This window comes from Macrotis lagotis, chromosome 1 (assembly GCF_037893015.1).
Source record: "Macrotis lagotis isolate mMagLag1 chromosome 1, bilby.v1.9.chrom.fasta, whole genome shotgun sequence".
NCBI lineage: Eukaryota > Metazoa > Chordata > Mammalia > Peramelemorphia > Peramelidae > Macrotis > Macrotis lagotis.
The window spans coordinates 566,296,479-566,313,768 of NC_133658.1; the positions used below are offsets into that span (position 1 = coordinate 566,296,479).

Below are 17,290 nucleotides of genomic sequence, written 5' to 3' on the forward strand. Positions count from 1 at the left end.
GCTAGGCTTGTTCATATTATTTTATGTATTTGAAAATAATAAAGACCATTTATTTTTTAAATTATGTAAATTAGAATAGTCTTTGTTCCAATTATTATGAATCAGTGAGCTTTTACTATTGATAATCTGCTTTTAGACACATTTCAGAGAATTTGAATTTAAGAAGAATTAACCAGAAAATGCTTTCAGATTAAAAATTGAAGTTGGCATACTGTAGTCTTGGAAAGGGATATCTCTAAATTTGCTATGAAATCTCAGTGATGACCTTGATATTATGTGTACTAATAATCTCCACAGAGAATAAGCAATCTGAACTCTCAAAAATCAGTTCCACTAATAGAAAAATATATACATAAACACAAGCTGGTTAAAAACTTATAAACCTACCATAACAGTGTTTTAAAATATGCTACACTAAAATTAATCAAGGAAAATTATATGCTTCAACATAATCCACACAATTAAAATCTTGAGATCTCACTGTTTTTGCTCACCACCCACTCTCTTCTCAACCTCTTGCAATCTGGTACTGTCCCCACCACTCTGCTGAAACTGTTCTCTCCCATATCTAGTGACCAACAAATCCAGGGATTTGTTGTTACTTCTGTTCTCATTCTCCTTGCCCACTCTGCAGCCTTTGACACCTACTGGATAGTATCTCCCTCCTTGGCTTCTGAGACACCTTTGCTCTAATTCCTCCTGACCCCTTCACCCCTCTTCCTGGATCCTTTTTTGAATTTCATCTTCCCCAAACTTTGAAGTCATTTCCACCCTTGCTCCTCCCTCTTCTCACTTCTGTACATTCTTTCCCCTGCTAAACTTAATCATCTTCAAGAATTCAACTATCACCCTTCTGAGTCTAATATATCAAGCCCTGGACTCCCTTCTATTCTCCAGAGACAGTGATAATGTCTTTGGGGAGTAAGGACCTTAGCTCAACTACTGACTCTGCTGCTTATTTCTGCAGCAGTTTAGACGGCATAGCAGACAAAAGTACTGCACCAGGAGTCAAGAAAATCTGAGTTCAAGTCTAGCCTCAGATGCTCATTAGCTATATAATCCGGAAGTCAACAAACCAATGACACTTGTGGATTCTCACACTATTCCCTCTCCTTTCTCGATGACTGCACTGACATAGTCCCCATGCCAAGAATATTTTCCCTTCTCACTTCTGGCTCTCAGTTCTAATGCCAACTTCTGGAAGAGGCCTTTGCTGATTCCCCCTTCCACTAGTGCCTTCCCTTTGAGATAACCTTCTACATGTTCTTTAAACATACATCTTGAATGCATATGGTTGTCTAAATGATTCCCTCACAAAAATTATGCTTATTATATTTCACCTAAAATGCATCCTTCTTCTGATTTCACTATTTCTATATAATACTTCCCAGACACCTTCCACATTTGAAATTTCAGTGTTATCTTTAACTCTTCCCTTTTTATCATATTTCAAATCCACTGAGTCATAATGTCCTTTTGTTTCTAACTTCATGATATTGGACTTTTCTCTGCCTGACCTATCATAATATATACTCTGAACAGGTCTCTGATCTATAGTAACCTTCTCCCCCAAAATCACATGTCATATTATTGCCAAGAGATCACTAAATACTTATTGTTTGAGCATGTATAGATATAGTCAACATCATACCTCTGCTTAAAACCCTACCATTGTTTCACATTCATATTGCTTACTAAGTTCAAATTCCTTTTGATTTGACCCTCTACTTCTGGACCCTAGCTTGATCTCCTGCTACTTTCCTTCATATATTTTATGCTTCCACCAAACTAGTCTCCTCTCCATATCTAATGCCTACCCTACAATTTTCTACTTCTGGACCTACACCTGGAAAGTCTTTCCCATACCATTTATGCTGTTGGATTTCTACTCATCCTTTAAAGCACAATTCAAACAGCATTTTTTAAGAAGTCTTCACCTTTTTAACAAGTACTTGATCCACTCAGAACCTGGAGAGCCTGTTGAAAGGATCTCTCTGTTTTACTCCAATGTAAACATTTTACTCTCTTGGTAAGTCTCATACCACCAATTCAGGATTATAAACTCCATGGTGGCAGGAATTGTGTCTTATCCAAATGTCATAACTCCACTTATGCCTAAGAGTTCTCTGTAAAGGAGTTTAATGAATTCATTTATCACTATTATTACTCTTCAAGTTATTTTCATATTCTGTCTACATTTCATTAAGAGTCACAGAATAGGGTGGCTAGGTGGTGCAGTGGATAATGCACCGGCCCTGGAGTCAGGAGTACCTGGGTTCAAATCCGGTCCCAGACACTGAATAATTACCTAGCTGTGTGGCCTTGGGCAAGCCACTTAACCCCATTTGCCTTGCAAAAAACCTAAAAAAATAAAAAATAAAAATAAAAAAATAAAAAAGAGTCACAGATTTAGAGCCAGAAAAGACTTTGAATGTAATAATACTATTTTATATATGTTTATATATATTTATATATAATCTAGTTTCATTTTATAAATAAGAAAACTGGAAGAGAGACATGTGTATCACACATACATTTTTGAAAGCACACACATATATGTGGTCTCTGAAGGCCCTCCTGGATTTACCTCAAGGACTTTATAGTGTACATACACACACATATATATATATATATATATATATATATATATATATATATATATATATGTATATACACAAATTATAGATATAATCATATATATACATATACAAATGTTTACTAATATAAATAGATAAATAAATACAAAGAAAAAATGGGATCTCTCTCTCTTTCCACATACAGATTCAGTCAGTCAGTTAAGAATTAAAAGTTTAGAACATATCAGGCACCGGGAATACAAAAAAAGACTAAAGAAGTCCCTACCCTCAAGGACTAATGGGAAACACAACATACAAATAACTATATACAAACAAGACACATAAAGGATAGATTGGAGATAAACTCAGAGGGAAGGTAAGAGTGGATTTTAGTTGGGACTTGAAGAAGCAAGGAGGTGGAGATGAAGAGGAAGCAAATTCCAGGCATGAGGGACAGCCAATAAAAAAAAAACCAAAGTTAGGAGACAGAATGTCTACCAAACTGGAGTTACCAATGCTAGCATACATGAGAGTAACTAGGGATAAACTCTCCGTGACTTGAAGAAGAAAAGGAGAAAGAAAGGGACAATAAACAGAAGTGCCCAGTAAATGCCCTATCTCTATCTACATAAATAGTAGTTTCAATTTTCTGATTGGCTTTATCCCAAACCTTAGCCCTCCTTCCCTCCAAACTACTGAGAGTTCACTTCTACACCACTCAACATTATTTCTCCTTTGCTGTTCCCTAATCCCCACCCCAAATCTACCAATAAAGAACCAACATTGGAGTGAAAATTATGTCAGTTTTTTACAATATTACTTTCCACTTTTGGAAACATAATCTAACAATGTTATATGATTCATAGGAATATCATGGGGACAGTCATCAGTGGCAAGAAATGTTAAGTCTTCTAGACATGTAAAATGATTCCCTAGTCTAGCTGGGCAGTCCTAGTGGAGTCTTCTATGACTTGAATTTATAATCCTAAATGTAATATTGAAATAGAGCTTATACAGTAAACTTTGGTTGGGTCAAAGTGACTAAGACAGATCCTCTTGAACTAACAAATTAAGGAAAGTGCATTATTTTGATGGGGGAAATTGTAGTTTGTCTTGGATTCTCCAAATACTTTACAGTAAAAAAGGGAAAATTTTAACTGGTTGAAAATATCATAGAGGAAATGCTTCTTTTATTTCAAAGTAAAGGATGTAAAAGGACAGTGACATTTCTTCATTTTTGTAATGAAATTATATTTCATCTAACAAATTCATAGATTTGATAATAGAATATATCAAATTGTGAAGCAACATTTCTCAAGTCAGTATTAGAAAGAATGAATGTATCCAGAGGAAAAAACTATGAAGTCTGAATGGAAAACAAAGCATACTATTTTCACTTTTTAAAAAAATTGGTTTTAGAGGTTTTTTTCTTTTTTCATGGTTTTCCTCTTTTATCACATGACTAATATGAAATTGTGTTAAACATGATTGTGTATATATATATAATATACATATATGCACCTATGTTAGATTACTCACTGTCATGGAAGAGGGGCAAGAAGGAGAGAGGAAGGCAGAAAAATGTGGAATCCAAAATCATACCAAAAAATCAATTTTGAAAACTATCTTTACATGTATTTGGAAAAAATAAAATAAAATATTAGAAAATAGTTAATGACTTTAGATTATATGATTTTTAAAAAGTCCTTGGCTATACATGTGTTGTAAACTAACTTGTACTGAAATTATGGCATATCAGAATTCAGCTTTGGATAGAAAAAAGAATAGGAAAAATAAAGCACTAAATAGTACCAATATACATGCTTAATGGAAGAACCTGGATGAGTAAAAAAAACAACATACATACACACCAAAAATGAAGTTGCCAAAGTAAGACTGCAGATATGACCTGTTAAAAAAAAAAAAAGCTCAGGTAGAAATATAACTACTTTTAGCAGCTCTGACACTGTAAGATTGGTTTGAGTTCAAAAATAGAACTTTGGTGAATACATGAAATACATTTAAAAGGAAATTAAGCATTAGGAATCTACCTGCTATATAAGAAAATTCCTTTAGAGGCTACAATTTTAGGTTTTCTGAGCAATTCTGAAATCCATTTGAAAACGTCCATCTGTTCCTATTTTGCTGAAAACCTTTAGCCAATTGTTTTTCCAGAAAAAAAAATTAAGTACTCTACTAAAACAAATCATAGTGATCAGTAAGTCTTGTGAAAAAGCATAGATAATACTTGTAACAGAATTGTCCATACATAGTTATTAACTATATACAAAATTAACTAAATTATAAAACAAAAAGCATAGCCTCTGCTATTGGGCTATGCCTGTGTAATATTCATATAGCAGGAAACATGCCCTTGAAACAAGGCAATAGTTACAACATTTCAATTTAAATGAGAGTAGCATTAGAGATAACGCATTCCATATGAACAGATGAATATTTCAATCATCAAGACCATGCTGTTCATTTTTGTATAAACGAATGTATTCTGATCATTGGTACTTAACATTCAGTTCAAAGGTCAACCTCACAGTTCAGTACCACTGACTTTTGGGGAAGAGGGGGTATTTTATCAATATGAGGACCTAGAAGAAGGTGAGAGGAGATAGAGGAGAGACTGATACATTAAATGTCCATTATCACACAGTCCATATATATTTTTTAATTTTGTTTTTTGCAAGACAATGGAATTAAGTGGCTTGTTCAAGGTCACACAGTTAAGTAAGTATTAAGTGTCTGAGGCAGGATTTGAACTCAGATTCTCTTGACACCAAGGCTGATGCTCTATCCATTGTACCATCCAGCTGCCCCAACCCACAGCCAATATATGACGGAAAACTGAACCTGGATCTTCCTGACTCTGAGGTTGAACATCCATGTACCATACCATGATTGCACCTCGCAATGGCAACCCTTAAGGATAATAATTTTTTTGTTCTTACATCTTAATATAAAAAAAATATGTAGGCTTCCCCTCAATCTAATGCAGGTTGAGTGAAAACTTCTAAAACCAATAATCTACAACCAAATATTCAATATTTATTTACTAGATACAATTTAAAACATTGGGTTTCTTAATACATTTTTTCAAAATCAAAATTGAAATTCAAGTAATGGAAATGAACTAAATGTCTAAAAAGAACTCCATTTATAGGAAACCAAGCAGAGTAGTGAACAAAATACAAGCCAACTCCCTCCCCATAAAAACTAGTTTTGTTCTGATCCAATCTCAGGGCTAAAAGCTCAAGATTTTCTAATTAAATCATATCACCTGGTTTTAAGACAAGTCTAATATGGAGAATTACATGGAAATTGGGAAGGTTTTAGAATATACTCAAAGGTTTAGGTCTACTCTAAAAATCCTATATGCAATTAGAACCTAGGATCCACAGCAGAGCAAACTCAACTACAATCAAATTCTTAAGGGGTTTATAGCACAGACATAATATGCTATTAAACTTTCTCCTTTCTCTCCTTAGTACAGAGAGGAAGAACTTTTCTTGGTAAAATGGATAGAGACTAATCCTGGGAATCAGGAAGACTTGAGTTTGAATCATGCCTCAGTCACAGAGATTTGTTGTGAGATCCAATTAAAGTGACAGAAGTCTAACAGGTCCTACCAAAGTGAAAAGGCCATGAGTATTCTTGTAGACTGTATATCCATTATTCCAGGGTCATCTGGCTGAGTTTGAGAAGCTGCTCACTAAGTGGCTTTAGGATGACAACTTTTTTATTCATAGAAATTTTCAAAAGTTATCTTTTGGGGAGGTGGAGCCAAGATAGCAGCATGAAGGCAGCATTTACGGAGAACGCCTTACCCCCCAAACTCCAAAAGCCAACAAATTATGACTCTAGCCAAAATTTAGACGGGTGAACCCCTCAAAAGACTGAGTGATACATTTTCCCAGTCCAAGCTAACTTAGAAGTTCTGTGGGAAAGGTGTTTCACCAGGACCAGGGGTTGGAAAAGAACCATGGCTGCCACAAAACAGCCCAGCCCAACCCAGCCCAGAGATCACCAGCAGTATCTTGAAGGGGTGGGGAGAGAACTCTGCTCCACCATAATGAGGGTGGAGTGAGGAGCACTGGTCCTGGAATCTGCAGCAAGAATCTGGAGAAAGCAGCCTGCACCCCCAGAGCACATCCCACAGATGGTAGGGGGTCGGGGAAGACTGCAGAAATTTCTTTACTCTCCCTCAGGGTAGGACTCTGCTGTTGGACTACACTCAGATCCAGGTTGCGGTTTGGGCTTCTGTACTAAATAACCAAGCAGTATCCCTCTTTTTATAGCTCCAGGGCAGAGGGAAGTGTGGTGGTTATCTACATATCAAAGCACAGCCAAGAGAGCATAAGTCTTTGGAGGAATAAAGGTCGCAGTGGGGTGTTCCCCCACCCCAAAAAAAAACCCAAAGCCTTGGAAGTGCTGTCTTGAACTGAGGAAATGAGTAAACAACAGAAAAAGAAAAATCTGACCATAGAGAATTACTTTAGTCCCATGGAAGATCAAAACACATACTCAGATGATGACAAAATTGAAGCTTCCGTGTGTAAAATCTCCAAGAGAAAGAGAAAATGGGCTCAGCCTATGGATGAGCTCAAAAAAAGGCTTTGAAGAGCAATTAAGGGAGATGGAGGAAAAATTGGGAGGAGAAATGAGAGCAATGGAGGAAAAATCATGAAAACCAAATCAACAGCTTAGTGAAATTATACAAAAAAATACTGAAGAAAATAATGTGTTAAAAACTGGTTTAGGCCTAATGGAAAAAGCAAAACAAAATGCAAATGAGGAGAATTGGCCAGCTGGAAAAGGAGATAAAAAAGCTCTCTGAAGAAAATAACTCCTTCAAATTCAGAATGTAACTAAAGGAAGCTGATGACTTCGCAAGAAATCAAGAAGAAATAAAACTCTTTCAAAAATGCCAAAAAAAATAGAAGAAAATGTGAAATATCTCATTGAAAAACAACTATGAAAACAGATCCAGAAGAAATGATTTAAAAATTATTGGACTATCTGAAAGCCATGACAAGGAGAAGAGCCTAGACTTCATTTTTCAAGAAATAATACAGCAAATTGCCCTGAGATCCTAGAAGCAGAGGGTAAAATAGAAATTGAGAGAACTCACCTGTCACCTCCTGAAAAAGATCCCAAAAGAAAAACTTCCAGAAATATTATAGCCAAATTCCAAAACTCCCACATCAAAGAGAAAATTCCTAAGGCTCCATAGTCAGGATTACACAGGATCTGGAAGCATCTACATTAAGGGCTCATAGGGACTGGAATATGATATTCCGGAAGGCAAAAGATCTTGGTTTACAACCAAGAATCAACTACCCAGCAAAACTGAACATCCTCTTTCAGGGGAAAAGATGGACTTTCAACGAAACAGGGAACTTTCAAACTTTCTTATTGAAACAACCAGAGCTGAACAGAAAGCTTGATCTCCAAGTGCAGGACTCTGGTGAATGATAGAGGGAGTGGATGAGAAGGACTAACTATGAGGAACTTACTGATATTGAACTGTTTGTATTCCTGCATGGAAAGAAGATACTGATAACTCATATGAACTTTCTCATTTATAAGAGCTGTTAGAAGGAATATATATATATATATAGACAGGACACAGGAAGGAGCAGAATATAATGGTATAATATAGTAAAAAGATGGAGTCAATGGGTGATAAAGGAAAGTACTGGGAGGAAGGGAAAGGAGATGAAGAAGCTAAGAAATTTCACATAAGAGTCAAGAAAAAAGCTTTTTCAATGGATTGGAAAAGGAGAAGGCAAGGGGGGGATGAGTGAGATTTCATTCTCATCAGAAATGGCTCAGAGAGGAAATAACATACGCACTTAATAGGGTGAGGAAATCTATCTTACCCTAGAGAAAAATGAGAAGAAAGGGATGGGATAAGGGGAAATGGGGGGGAGGGAAGGGGGGGGAATAGGTGATAGAAGAGAGGGAAGATCAAGGGAGAGGGTATTTAGATTCAACACACTTTTGGGCAGGGCTAGGATGAAAGAAGAGAGAGAATAGAATAAATGAGAGTGGAGAGGAATGGAGGTACAGCTAGTAATAGCAATTGTGGGAAAAATATTGAAGCAACTTCTCTGGTGGATTTATGATAAAGAAAGCAACTCACTCCAGAGACAGAACCATTGGAATCTGAACACAGACTGAAGTATATTTTCTTTCTTTCTCTTTCTCTCTCTCTCTCTCTCTCTCTCTCTCTCTCTCTCTCTCTCTCTCTCTCTCTCTCTCTCCTTGAGATTTCTCATCTTCTTGGGGAGGGGGGGTATGTTTACTCTTACAACACATTAAATTTCATCAATGTATAGCATGGAAACAATGTAAAGACTATCAGACAGCCTTCTGTGTGTGGAGGGGTAAAATTGTAAAATCCAAAGCCTTACAAAAAATGATAGGTAGATACTACTATTATATATAATTGGAAAACAAATAAAATGTTAAAAAAGTTATCTTTTAATTTCTGAAAACTAAGCAATATGCAGTTATTGGGAATATCTGCACCAACAAAATCCTGGGCTGGTAGAAGCAAATTCTTTTAAAGTACTCCCATGTTGTTTACTCTTTTTATATGCTCCTAAATTCTATTTATCCTCATCTTCCCAATAGTCCACCTTACTAAAATCTTTAAAATCAGCACATAACAACAAATAAATAAAAACTCAGTGACTATTAAAAAGTTCAGTCTAACCTGTTTAATTATTAAAAGGTAAACAGAATATATTCCTGAATTATTTACTCAATCTTTTTCAACTAAAATTTCAGTTTTAAAGTATGAAATATATGCTTCTTACAAAAAACAATTCCTTTAAATATTTTGTGAGAAATGCAATCAAGAGGCTCTAAATATTCATATATATATATATATATGTGTGTGTGTGTGTGTGTATGTATACATATATATATACATATAGGAATTAAATTTTAGGAGTCTAAGGAAGGCAAAGGAGAAATATTCTAATGGTGAAAGGAGAAATAAAGGGGTGGAACTTGAGATTTCTCATCATTGTAGTACACGAGAAAGATATATAAACATATAGGAAGAAATGGATATGAACCTTATTCTTATCTGAAGCTGACAAACTGTGAAACACAACTTGCTGCAAAAATAGCACAGTGCTGGGGCAGGTAGGTGGCATAGTGGATAGGGCATTGGTCCTGGAGTGAGGAGCAACTAAGTTGAAATTTGACCTCAGACACTTAATAATTACCCAGCTGTGAGACCTTGGACAAGTCACTTAACCCCATTGCTTTGCCCCCCCCAAAACAAGAGGGAAAAAAATAGCATAGTGCCAGGCAAATAGTAGGTGCTACATAAATGTATACTGAATATTAATACTATATCAAATTCATTTGTAAAACAAACCAGAAGAAGCAGGTAGAATTAAGTGGGAGGATACTACTTGGATAGTCATAAGCTTATAAAAAGAGGGGGTGGGTGGAAGAAAAGGTTAGATTATCTCTTGAACAACTGGTAAATGGTTGAACAAATTGGGGCATATGAATGTAATGGATCATTTCTGCACCATAAGAAATGATGAAAGAAGTTTCAGAAAATACTGGATAATATGAATTGAGTCAGAGAAATGAACAGAATGAGAATGATTTATAATAAGATTAAAACTTTTTAAAGACTTAAGAATTCTGGTCAATACAATGAGCAACCATGTCCTCAGAGGATCCATGATAAAGCATATTACTTCTTAACAAGGGAGGTGATGGCACAAGCTGGATTAAGTAACAACTCTTTTTGGTCATGGCCACTATGTTAATTCATTTTTCTTGACTGTAATTGTTCCATAGTAGATAGAATGACCTGCAGTCATGAGGACCTAAGTTCTATCTCAGACAGCTGTGTGAAACTGCCTCAGTTTCCTCATCCATAAAAATGAGGATAATAATACCTACCTCTTAGGATTATTGTGAAGATCAAATGAGATAATAATTGTAAAATGCTTAGCAGAGTGCCTGGTATATAGTAAGCACTATATGAATGTTAACACTTATTAACCATTTTTATTTGTCAATTTTTTCCCTTTATTTTTTAAGAAGAGGGATTGGGGTGGGAATGGGAGGAATTGCAACTTTGATGCCAAGAGAGAGAGAAGATAATTTAACATTTTTTAAATTTCACAGAAAGGATTAAAAAGAGTATTCAGAAGAAAGCACGGGCAACTAAGACAGTTTTCATAGTTATGTGTAGTTATTTTATAGTTAAAAGAAAAAGAATTTGAAATGGAGATTCATATATATATATATATATATATATATATATATGTAAGTATATATTTATATTTGTATATGTATCATATATTCACAGTTTCATATAGAAACTTCTTTTAATGTTATCTTGTGCATGTAGATACTTTGGGGGTATCTAAATTAAGAATAAAAATTAAAAATTAGGTGTCTATTAGGAATATATATAATATTTCTAATTTTTATTTTCCTTTTCCTGCATGTATGCCTCCACAGAATGACAGGGTGATTGGTATAAGGAAAAGCAAAAGCTAAGCTAATTTAACCAATCTACACTTGATTGAATTAAATATTGAACTGAATGTTGATTAATAGATCTTCTGGTTAACTGAAGATTTACCAGCAGAAAAAAGATTCTGTAAGTATTGGAGATTGTAGAGAGTAATGAATTTGTCTTCTCATGAATTGTCCTTCTCCTACACTATAAGCTCATAAAACTTTTGCTTATATAAATTATGGTTAATAAAGATTATGCTAGAGGTGATGTCTTTACCTGTTGGGAAATAAGTTCCTTGAGGGCATTGACTTCTTGTGTGTTGATGACTGAGTTCCTCAACAGCTGGAAGAACTATATGAAAAGATACTTAGTTTTAAACTTTACTTCTAAAGCAAAAATAAAGCAAGTTATTTATTTTAACTCATTTGATAGCCTCACATTTAAATCATTTTATAGTATTCTCACATGTTCTCATATGGTTATCATGAATTATTTTGTATCCTAATTATTTGTGTCTGTTATATCATCCTACTACATTCTAAGCTATTTGCTTTATCTAATGTTTGTGTAATCTCCAGCATCTAGGATCCTTTTCTGTACACAGTAGGTCTACAAAATTCCTCTACATTGATGAGACAATGTATGCCTCTATATCTTTTTAAATGAACCTACTATTTCCTTAACATAAGCAATAAGTTTATAAGCAATATGCACTGAGTAAATTTCACTATGTAGTTTCATAACTTGCTGGTAAATTTTAGTTCAGTTTTATGTACTTGACTTTTATGTACTTGAAGGGCTCTCCTTTCTCATAAATACCCCCAGAAAAAATACAAATGTGGAATCCTCCAATTGGTGGGGTCTTCCACCTCCTCCCTGAAAGCACTTTGGTAAGGGGAAAAAATCTTATAATTGTCTATTTTAAGAACCAACCCAAATTTGTTAAAAATGACTGGTTGGCATGTTAGGTCACTGATCCTTCAGGAGCTTAGTAAAAAAAAAACCTCTCTAAAATGATTATCTTCCAATTATAGATTTACTTATTTTAGATTTTTTAAAATTTTAATTTAAAGTAAAACACATCTATTTGAGGGCAAAAGAGTTAAAGCAGTGGCTAAAACTGTAGCAATTTGAAAACTTCTTTGGCATCTCCATCTATCTGACAGATTGAGTGTTCCCAATGACAGCAATTTCGTTGTACCACAGAACTTGCACTCAGTGTACCAAACTTTAGAGTTCTAGGTACACCCACTGATGACAAAGCCTGTTAAGACAAAATTTGCTATCATTATTATATTCCCCACTTTTTTGAATAATTTCTTTTGTCTTTCTCAAAGAATTAATAAAAACTTGCTATTTAAAGATAATACATTTTCAGAGTCAGAAACTGAAAAACTACTCAACTCACTACTGAAAAAAACTCAAAAACAACATTTGAGGACCATTTATTCCAAATAATATTTATTGATTTTATTCTACAAAATAACAGCTTCAAACCATACTGTTCAAATTAAAAAAGAATTCATAGAAAATCACTCATGAATTTAGTCTTTCAAAATATGTAAAGTTGGGTCTACACCCCTATGTATTTCGGGGAAAATCTTTCAACACACTGTTATATAAATTTTATGTAGAGAGTATTAAGTCTCATAGAGCAAACTAAAAAATGCACAAAGGCTCTGTTTCTGACTGTCCAAACTGCAACATAATAACTCCAATATGCTCTCTTCCCAGCCCCACCATTGTTCAGCTCCAGTTTGAGCACTGTCTTGTGCCAATGAAAGGTAAGATCCTTGAGAGAAAGAATTTTATTTGTATTTATGTCCCCAGTGATTAGTACAATGCGGTAACATATAGTATTTAATAAATGCTTGTTGTCTCCTAGCATTTTCCCTCTTGGGAGAGAAATCAGAGAACTCTTGATTCTTTATGTCCCTTTTACTACAAGCTCAAACTCGTATCTTCCTGTCAATCCAAGAAGCCTCTATTCCTTTTCTTGTTCTACCCTACTACAGGAACAGGTATGTGGTACAATTCCTGGTGTAAGGAAGATTCGTTTTTCCAAGTTCAAATCCATCCTCAGATACTTTCTAGTTTTGTGACCCTGGCCAATTCACTTAACCCTGTTTACCTCAGTTTTCTCCTCTGTAAAATAAACTGAAGAAGGAATGGCAAAGCACCCGTGCATCTTTGCCAAGAAAACTCCAGATGGGGTCCCAAAGAGTCAGACAAGATTGAAAGGACTGAACAATAAGAACCCTATTTCTAACCTTAGCCTTTAGGGCCTTCTGATCCAATAGTTATATTATCCAGTTTCTCATTCAGTTCCATAATTTAAGAGAAATAGTATTTTAGGTGTGTCTCTTGGTTTTCTAATCTAAATATCTAGCCTCTGGTCCTTAGATTCACTAGAATTTATTAAACGAACTTTCTTCATTTACAGTCTCACCTATATCTTGTTCTTCCTGATGTATTCCATCTAACCAATCCAATTTTACCACAAAAAGTACATTTATTTATTTATTTAAGAAATATCAGTAAAGAATATAAAGAGTTAAGAGCCTGATCACTGGAATATCCAAAAGTGACATATAAATTAAAAGTTTAAAAAAGTTAAAATGACTACCAAAATGACCCTAAAGAAATGAAAAACTGCCTCATGCTACATCTCTTCATAGGTCCTCTGCTAGACTAACACTCAAGAATTGACCTGGTATTGACCTCACAAGAAATCCATTAATCCATTACAATGAACAATCATGCATTAAATACCTTCAGTATGCAAAGTGATGGCCTAGACTTCTGGAGAAACACACTTTAAATATAGCCCAAGCTCTCTCAAGGAGTTTACAATCCAGTATGACTAATAAGAAGGCCAAATATTAAGGAATAAGAGGTAGAAAGTGATGTGAGAGAAAACGTAACAGAGTTCGATAAACAACAATGGATAGGAGTAGCATTCCAACTATTGTCAACAATCTGTGAAAAGACATGGAGGGATGACTCCAAGGCAGGTGCTCTATCCACTGTGCCACCTAGATGCCCCATCTGCTGCATTTTCAAGAAGTTTCTTAGTTTAGTTGGACAGCAGAGGGAATTCTGAAAAGAATATCAAATATGGTGGGAAAGGTAGGGTGATGAAGGGAGTAAAAGATTTTGAATAAATAGGATAATAGAGAAATCTGAACTTTATTTGAAGGGCATTAAGGAGTCTCTGAAGATTTTTTAATCATTGGAGGTACATGATCAAAGTTAGGGGAAGGAAGATTATTCTGACCAAAAAATAAGAACAGAATCATTCACTGATATGTAGTGGACCATAAGCTTCTTAAGAGCAGAGATTGGTTTCAAGGTTTCATTTTTTTCTTTGTATCCCTATTATCTGGTGGAGTACATGATGCATAGGAGATGCCTAACAAATGTATAAGAATTAACTTATTTGTTCATCTAACAAATAATGAGACTATACAACAAAAGGTATTTTTTCATATAAATCCCAGGGTAAAAGTATTTGGTCTCTGGAGATTGTATGGTTCTCTAACATCAAGGCATTTGGAAAGCATTGTGAAGTAGTAGACAGAAGGTCAACCTTGGATATAATAAGTCCTGCTTCTCAGACTCTTGGCAAATCAAATAACCTATCAATGCCCCAGGCAACTCCCTAAGACTGTTAAAAGATATCAAAGGGTTGCCATTATTTTTTATCAATAAATGTAGTTTCTACCCAGGGAATTTCCCACACAGATGATATTATAAGTCTGAAACAAATCAAAACAGAATATAATATACATTTTCCTGTATCAGTTGAGAAAAACCTAGTACTTATTATGTAATCTCTCAAAATCTGCAATTTTGTCTTTATTGTCTCTACTTTTAATAATTAAAAAAATGAAATTTCAATAGATGGTTAAAGATTTAGAGTTGGAAAGGAAGGCAGCTAGTCTAATCACTTATTTTACAAATAACATAATATAGACTCACAGAGGAGAAATGATTGGTCCAAGATCACAAAGTTGTAAATGGCAGTGCAATCAGAACCTAAATCCTCTCATGTGGTAGCCAATATTCTTTCCATTATACAACGCTACCACACTGAGAAATGGACAGTGTTCATTCTCTAACATGGATCTTTCAAATGCAAACTGAAATAAGCTGTTCCCCTAAATCATGAAATGTGAAATGTATTTATAATATATTAAGTCTCTCAATGCCATTAGATCTAATAAGAATTCTATGTCATCCAAAGCATTTTCCTGTATACAATTTGGAAAATTTCTTTAACATTAAATTTGATCAAGAGGTTTGCAACAGTCTTCTAGTTCTATTCATATCCAAAGCAATTAATTTTGTAATTTTTGAGGGAACAACAAATCCTTTGTTGTCAAAAAATCTACTCCCCTTATTCCTATTAACTTTGTCACTCTATTTTAAACATTTATTAAACTTATTGAGCATGTCTTTTTTGTAATAAACTATCTTGTTCACTACTCATAATTTCTTTGTCCTCAAAGATTTACTGATCCCCCCCCCACTCAGTATCACATTGAGGATAATATATGACACACTGTAAATCTACTACCAGTTACATTATATCTATTTACTTTAATATTTTTCTACTTTGGGGATTCAAAAATCTCATGTCTTCACAAACTTTCCTATTCAGAATGTAGAATTAACAGCCTAATATTCTTATTAACCAGATATCCTGATTTCATATTTTTCAAGTCTCCTTTTGTCTGCTTCTCATCAATAGCAATCTATTTTCAACAGTTTCATACTTATTTCCATTGTTCAACATTACATATTTCCATCAGTCTAACTATTCAATTACATTTAAGTCTGATAAAGATTATAATGAAAGTTCATTAATCTATATCTTCGGGATATGTTACTTATTAATTAGTAAGACTATCATTTTCTATTGTCCATCTTGGAGTTTCTGCGATAAATTCCTATGCCAATCAGTTTTCATTAACTTATCAACCCTTCAATTGCAATAACCAATAAATTGTATTCTATATTCTGACATCCAATTTTATTTTAACTATTCTGGCTACATAATTTGCTAAGATCAATTGTGTCAAAATATTTTTTATCTCCAACTAGATTGTGTTAAAAATGCTAATGCTGCAACTAATCTAAACAAAAAAATTACCATTCATTTACATTAGATTGTCAATGTAATCTTGATTTTTTAAAAGAAAATCACATTTGAAAAAAATGATTAAAAGCAAGTCCAGTTGTATTCACTATTCAATAAATGAAAACATTTGAGACTTCTAGTAAAAATAAACCTTGAGATGGTTAAAATATCTATTCTAAATAATGAGGACATGTAGATAATTGTCTGAGGGAAACACAGATCAGACTTTCAGTGGTCACAAAATGCTTGACCTTCACAGGTAAGCTAAATACAGCAAGCATACCACTAAATTATAGAATAGGAATAGGAGTGGGAAATCTGTCTGAAAAATAACATTTTCAAAAGCTCCATAAAATAACTGATTCATTAGAGCAATAATTGGAAGATTCTTTCTTTTTTCCTGATGGGTTGGGGAAGGTTCATGAAACAATAGACCATGCAACCAGAGAATAAAACATTCAAGCCTCACTTGTGTGTATATATAATGTTTTATTACTAATATTAATGTTCTTGCCATAAATTCGGTCTGTCATGGGAACAAGTTCCCCAAAGGACACGGGTTAGCTGATCTCAGGTTCCTGATGAAATCACATGATAGAATAGGAGCTTTCGCACACAATCAAATTGACAGTCACTTATCTAGTACTCTGAGGGACCAATTTTTCCCTGTAGACATTAGTACAGTACAAAATCATGAAGTGCCAAAATTTTGAGTGTAGGTACAAACCTCTCATCTTTGCTTAGATATCAGCAAAAAAACAAAAAAAACAAAAAAAACCCCACCAGTTGGATACTTGTAGAAGGTTCCCTTAAGATAGAAATTAGAGATATTTCCCTGATCTGCTGTAGTTTGTCTACCTCTCTGAAAGGAATAAAGCATCCTCCACCAGGGATTATTCTAACTTGCTACTTCAATTCAGTAAAAATTTATGATGTTCCTACTACTGTCTATGGAGAAGGTATAAAGAAGAGTAACTTACCGTTTCTGAGTTGAAGAAATTTACAATCTAATAGGAAGATCAAATATGTAATATTTTTATTATTTGCAACTTTAAC

At 34.3% G+C, this 17,290-nt stretch overlaps 1 long non-coding RNA gene across 1 annotated transcript in view; it reads right to left on the bottom strand.

Moving 5' to 3' along the window:
* LOC141507147 (uncharacterized) overlaps positions 1-17,290 on the bottom strand; it is an 866,305-nt gene that overhangs the window by 728,235 nt on the left and 120,780 nt on the right. The window lies entirely within an intron of this gene.